A 6375-nucleotide genomic window follows, 5' to 3' on the forward strand; every position below is an offset into this window, starting at 1 on the left:
ATAGTACTTTAAAGTATTTTTACTTAAGTACTTTACATCCCTCACCTTTGGTAGCTAGCTAGATGACTACATCCTGAGTTGTGCAGCCTACGTCAAATACAGATTTATACAGGGATTATTTAAACCACTCTTTGAAGAGCCCACCTTGCCTGGCGAGGGTTCAGTCTCCTCGCCGCCCGGGTATACTCCAGATTGAAGTGGTCAGTCCAGATGAGAAAAGGGTGTTTAGCCCCCTCAAGCCAATGTCTCCACGCCTTCAGAGCCTTGACAACAGCCAACAGCTCCCAGAGGAACCCCCCCAGCACCGACCAGCAGTGTGCCCTCTGCGGCCACAGATGGTGCAGGGAATGGCCCCTCCTCCGGTCGCCCTAAGTGCAGCACCTCCCAGCTCCATGGGCGTCGGAGCGGAGGTGCTGGACGATGGAACTGACAGATCCCGATCCGGACGTCCGCGGGCAGTCAGCAGGTTGTCCAGCCGGATGGACATGTCCACCAGCTGGTCCAATGTGAGGGTGGTGTCTCGGCAGGCCAACTCCCGACGGACGTTCTCGCACAGACTGCACCTGTAGTGATCGATCAGGGCCCTGTCGTTCCATCCCGAGCTGGCGGCCAGGGTCCGGAAGTCCAAGGCGAAATCCTGCGCGCTCCTCGTCCCCTGTCTCAGGTGGAACAGACGTTCACCCGCCGCTCGACCCTCAGGCGGGTGGTCGAACACTGCCCGAAAGCGGCGGGTGAACTCTGCGTAATGGTCCAACGCCGCGTCTCCCTCACTCCATACGGCGTTGGCCCACTCCAGGGCTTTGCCTGAGAGGCAGGAGACGAGGGCGGACACACTCTCACGCCCCGAAGGAGCCGGGTGGACGGTCGCCAGGTAGAGCTCCAGCTGTAGTAGAAAACCCTGGCATCCGGCAGCCGTCCCATCATACTCCCTCGGGAGCGCGAGTCGAATCCCGCTGGGACCAGGTGGAAGAGGGGTGGACAGTGGGACCTGTTATAGTGGGGCTGGTAGAGGCGCTGGAAAACCTCCTCCTCTCTCCCAACAATCCAGTGTCTGCAGCACGCGATCCATGGCTGTGCCCAGACGTTGTAACATGGTCGCGTGCTGCTGAACGCGCTCCTCCACTGGAACTGGGAGGGCATCTGCTCCTGCTGACTCCATTCGCGGTGAGTGATTCTGTAAGGATCTATGTGTAGCTGATGCAGAGGAGTCAGGCGCAGGACAGCAGAGATGAGTAAATAAAAATTACTTTACTCAAAGTCATCAACATACAAGAGAATTACCAAGCCCACAAATACGGACCACAATACAACAAACAATCACTCACAACCAAACATGGGGAACAGAGGGTTAAATAATAAACAGGTAATTGGGTGAGTGAAACCAGGTGTGTAAGACATAGACAAAACAAATGGAAAATGAAAAGTGGATCAGCGGTGGCTAGAAGGCCGGTGACGTCGACCACCGAACGTCGCCCGAACAAGGAGAGGGACCAACTTCGACGAAAGTCGTGACACACGCAAACACAGAACTAGCAGCCACATATAAACCACATGATCACTTTGCTTGTTGCATATATAATTCCTTCTTGCATCTACGCTCTCTTCTCCTCTCACCTTTTCCCTTCGATTGTGGACTTCAGTGTACAATACAACAGCTGTCTGTGACCAGGCAACAAAAAAAACTTTCCAAGCAAACTTTCGTACCATAACCGCTAACCGCTATACACAGCCTACATCGTTTTCACCATATTAACATCATAGTCAACATAGCTACTAGAACTAACGCATTAGTAAACCCGCTACAATCATGCAGTACAGTGTACAGCAAGCAGTTTAGCAGTTACAACGGCGGGCCCCGGTGGCAATAAATTAATAAAACCAAACACTTACCTTGACTTGGAAGAGTTCCAGTATTGGATAGCCATAGCCATAACATAGCTTCCTTATCAGTTTGAACCGGGTGTTTGAGTAGGCTAAACGAGTTAGCTGCATTCACTAGCTAAGTAAGTGAAAGTGAAAGTCTAAAAAAATATATATATATATATATAGTACAAAATATAGCTAGCTCTCTCTGGCTCACTCTCTCTTGCTTCTCCTTAATTTTGAAAGAAATTCATTTGTTCAAAACTGTTCAACTATTGTCTTTCTCTTTGAGTGAACTACTCACCACATTTTATGCACTGCAGTGCTAGCTAGCTTTAACATATGCTGTCAGTACTAGACTCATTATCTGATCCTTTGATTGGGTGGACAAATGTCAGTTCATGCTGCAAGAGCTCTGATAGGTCGGAGGATGTCCTCCGTTAGTTGTAATAATTCCTGTGTAAGTCTATGGAAGAGAGTGAGAACCGTTAGGCGATTAGGCCTGGCTCGCATTCCGCATTCCAATTCATCCCAAAGGAGTTTGATGGAGTTGAGATCAGGGCTCAGTGCAGACCAGTCAAGTTCTTCCACACTGATCTTGACAAAGCATTTCTGTATGGACCTCGCATTGTGCACAGGGGCATGAAAGTGCCTTCCCCAAACTGATTCTACAAAGTTGGAAGCACAGAATCATCAAGAATGTCAATGTATGCTGTAGCATTAAGATTTCCCTTCACTGGAACTAAGGGGCCTAGCCCAAACCATTATTCCGCTATAAGTCCATGGTGCTTGCCTACGGAGCTGTGAGGGGAACGGCACCTCCGTACCTTCAGGCTCTGATCAGGCCCTACACCCAAACAAGGGCACTGCGTTCATCCACCTCTGGCCTGCTCGCCTCCCTACCTCTGAGGAAGCACAGCTCCCGCTCAGCCCAGTCAAAACTGTTCGCTGCTCTGGCACCCCAATGGTGGAACAAGCTCCCTCACGACGCCAGGACAGCGGAGTCAATCACCACCTTCCGGAGACACCTGAAACCCCACCTCTTTAAGGAATACCTGGGATAGGATAAAGTAATCCTTCTACCCCCCCCCCCTTCCCCCCCAAAAAAGATTTAGATGCACTATTGTAGTGTTTTTTCCACTGGATATCTTAAGGTGAATGCACCAATTTGTAAGTCGCTCTGGCTAAGAGCGTCTGCTAAATGACTTAAATGTAATGTAAATGTAATTATTCCTCCTCCACCAAACTTTACAGCTGGCACTATGCATTTGGGCAGGAAGCGTTCTCCTGGCATCCACTAAACCCAGATTTGTCCGTCAGACTGCCAGATGGTCCATTGGCGGCAAGCTTTACACCACTCCAGCCGATGCTTGGCATTGCGCATGGTGATCTTAAGCTTGTATGCGGCTGCTTGGCCATGGAAACTCTTTTCATGAAGCTCCCAACTAACAGTTATTGTGCCGATGTTGCTTCCAGAGGCAGTTTGGAACTCAGTGGTGAGTATTGCAACTGAGGACAGACGATTTTTACGCGCTACGAGCTTCAGCACTCAGTGAGCTTGTGTTGCCTAGATGTTTCCACTTCACAATAGCAGCACTTACAGTTGACCGGGGCAGCTCTTGCAGGGCAGAAATTTGAAGAACTGACTTGTTGGAAAGGTGGCATGCTATGACGGTGCCACCTTGAAAGTCACAGCTCTTCAGTAAGGCCATTCTACTGCCAATGTCTGTTTATGGATATTGCATGGCTGTGTGCTCAATTGTATACAGCTGTCAGCAACGGGTGTGGCTGAAATAGCTAAATTCACTAATTTGAAGGGTGTCCAAATACTTGTGTATATATAATGTATTGTAGCCTAATCTTTGGCATTTTGTAATCATTTACAGTATTTATAGTTAAAGGGTGTTGTGCTTATTTCGGGCCGCAGACGGAGCCTAGTGGTTGCTTCACGCGCTCTCACTCTAGTGTCTCTCGTGCTAGCCTGCCTTGTCGGTGAGTAACTTGAATGAGAGAGCCAAACCAACTGAAAACTAAAGAGAGAAGCAGCAGTTAAACAAAATATTTGAAACGTTTTCATCACGGTGGGCGAGTTATAAAGCATAGAATATGAAACACCAAGTTAAGTGGAGTGTAATGATATAATTGTCATTTTTTTATGTTTTGATAGTTTAATTATTAAAAGTCTGTTAGCATAGAAGACTAAAGTTAGCTCCAGTCAAGCTTGCCTGTCGTAGTCATGGCGACAGGACCAATGAAGTTCACACAGTGTAAAAAAAGGGAAACATTGTAACTTGCTGTTTTTAGGGATATGTTGAGAATTACATGATGATAATGTATCTATGAGATAAAATGCTAATTAATACCATTTTACAAATTGTTTGTTTAGTGTGTCACTATGTAGAATTGTACTGTAAGAGTAGCCAAGTCTGTTGAATGTGAGAGAGCCAACTGAAAACTGTTTTGAAGAGAGATGCACCAGATAAACTAGCTATTTTAAATCATGGTTTCAGACTCAATTCATTCTTCTCACCATATGCTATCCAGGTCCCAAGGTTTAAGAGGGTACACTACTAGACCATGTGTTGTGGTTTTTCACTATAAGCTAAAGGGGTATAAGAGGGTAGGTACTAGGCCTATTGCAGAGCGAGAAGTCAATGTTGCATTATGTGAGTACCATAAATTACGATGTTTTTGGTCGCTACCCCAAAAAGCATGGTAAACAACTACCATGCTTTCATGTTTCACTACATGCTGCTAGTACAAAACCATGGTATTGTTTTTATTGTACTACCATTTTTGTAAAAAAAAAAACTACATTTAACCTTTATTTCCCCTTGGCAAATCCATGGTTCCAGTGGTGTAAAGTACTTAAGTATTACTTTCAAGTATTTTTACTTAAGTAGTGTTTTTTTGGGTATCTGTACTTCACTATTTATATTTTTGAACTTTTACTTCACTACATTCCTAAAGAAAATCATGTACTTTTTACTCCATACATTTTCCCTTTCACTTAAAAGTACTCGTTGAATTTTGAGTGCTTAGCAGGACAGGAAACTTGCCTAATTCACACATTTATCAAGAGAACATCCCTGGTTCTCTCTATTTGGCAGACTCACTAAACAGATACTTTGTTCGTAAATGATGTCTGATTGTTGGAGCATGCCCCTGGCTATCCGTAAACGTAAAAAAAATACAAGAAAATGATGCCTTCTGGTTTGCTTTATATAAGGAATTTGAAATTATTTATACTTTTGATAAAGTATATTTTAGCGATTACATTTACTTTTGATACTTATGTATATTTAATACCAAATACTTTGACTTTTACTCAAGTAGTATTTTACTGGGTGACTTTCACTTGAGTCATTTTCTATTAAGGTATCTTTACTTTTACGCAAGTATGACATTTGGGTACTTTTTCCACCACTTTATAGTTGAAAGTGGTAGCTAGTACAATGAAACAAATGTTTTTGTTCACTACCTGTCACAGTTGTCTTCATGAATGGACCAAGGCGCAGCAGGTATGTGAATACTCATGGTTATTTATTACCAAAAAAAGGAGTAGAGCATCCACTTGAAAAACCCAATGACGGTGACAACAGTAGCAGTTTTACAGGCTATACACGCAGTGTAAAAACAACCACCCACAACCCCAAAGAAAAACACACACCTATATAGGACTTCCAATCAAAGGCAACTATACACACCTGCCTTCAATTGGAAGTCCCAATCATCCACACAAACATTCCCAACACAAACATGCCACGTCCTGACCCCAAAACTAAAGCACTAGCTCCATCTGCTGGTCAGGACGTGACAGTACCCCCCCCTCAAGGTGCAGTCCCCGGAATGCACCTACCAACAGAAAAACACCAACAAAAAACCCATAAACAATAACCCCTAAACAATAAGGGAGGGACGGGAGGGTGGCTGCCGTCACCGACGGCACGGTGCTACACCCTCCCTCCCCAACCCACCTATCCTGGAAGTGGCTCAGGTGCAGGCCGTTCCTGGCTGTCGGGGCGGTCCGGCAGCTCGGGGCAGTCTGGCAGCTCGGGGCAGTCCGGGCAGCTCCGACAACTGTTGACTGGCGGGCAGCTCCTGCCCCGTCAAACAGCCCTTGTGCCCCCCCCCTAAAAAATTATTGGGGGTGCCTCTCGGTCTCCCTAAACTCCTCCATCACCCTGGAAACGCTCCTCCTTAGCTCTGCCCACGTCCATCCTTCCTCCTCGTTCCTCTGCTGCTTGGTCCTGGTGAGGTGGGAGATTCTGTCACGGTTGTCGTCGGTGAAGGAGGACCAAAACGCAGCAGGTATGTGCAGGCTCATCTTGACTTTTATTAACTATCAAAATGAACACCAAAATAACAAACAGAAATACGATCGACAAAAAAAACCAGTCTGGTAAGGCACAAGGCTAAACACAGAACAATCTCCCACAAAATACAAGACAAACACACCCAACTAATATAGGACTTCCAATCAAAGGCAACACCAAACAGCTGCCTTCAATT

The sequence above is a fragment of the Salmo trutta genome, chromosome 21, assembly GCF_901001165.1.
Source record: "Salmo trutta chromosome 21, fSalTru1.1, whole genome shotgun sequence".
Taxonomy (NCBI): domain Eukaryota; kingdom Metazoa; phylum Chordata; class Actinopteri; order Salmoniformes; family Salmonidae; genus Salmo; species Salmo trutta.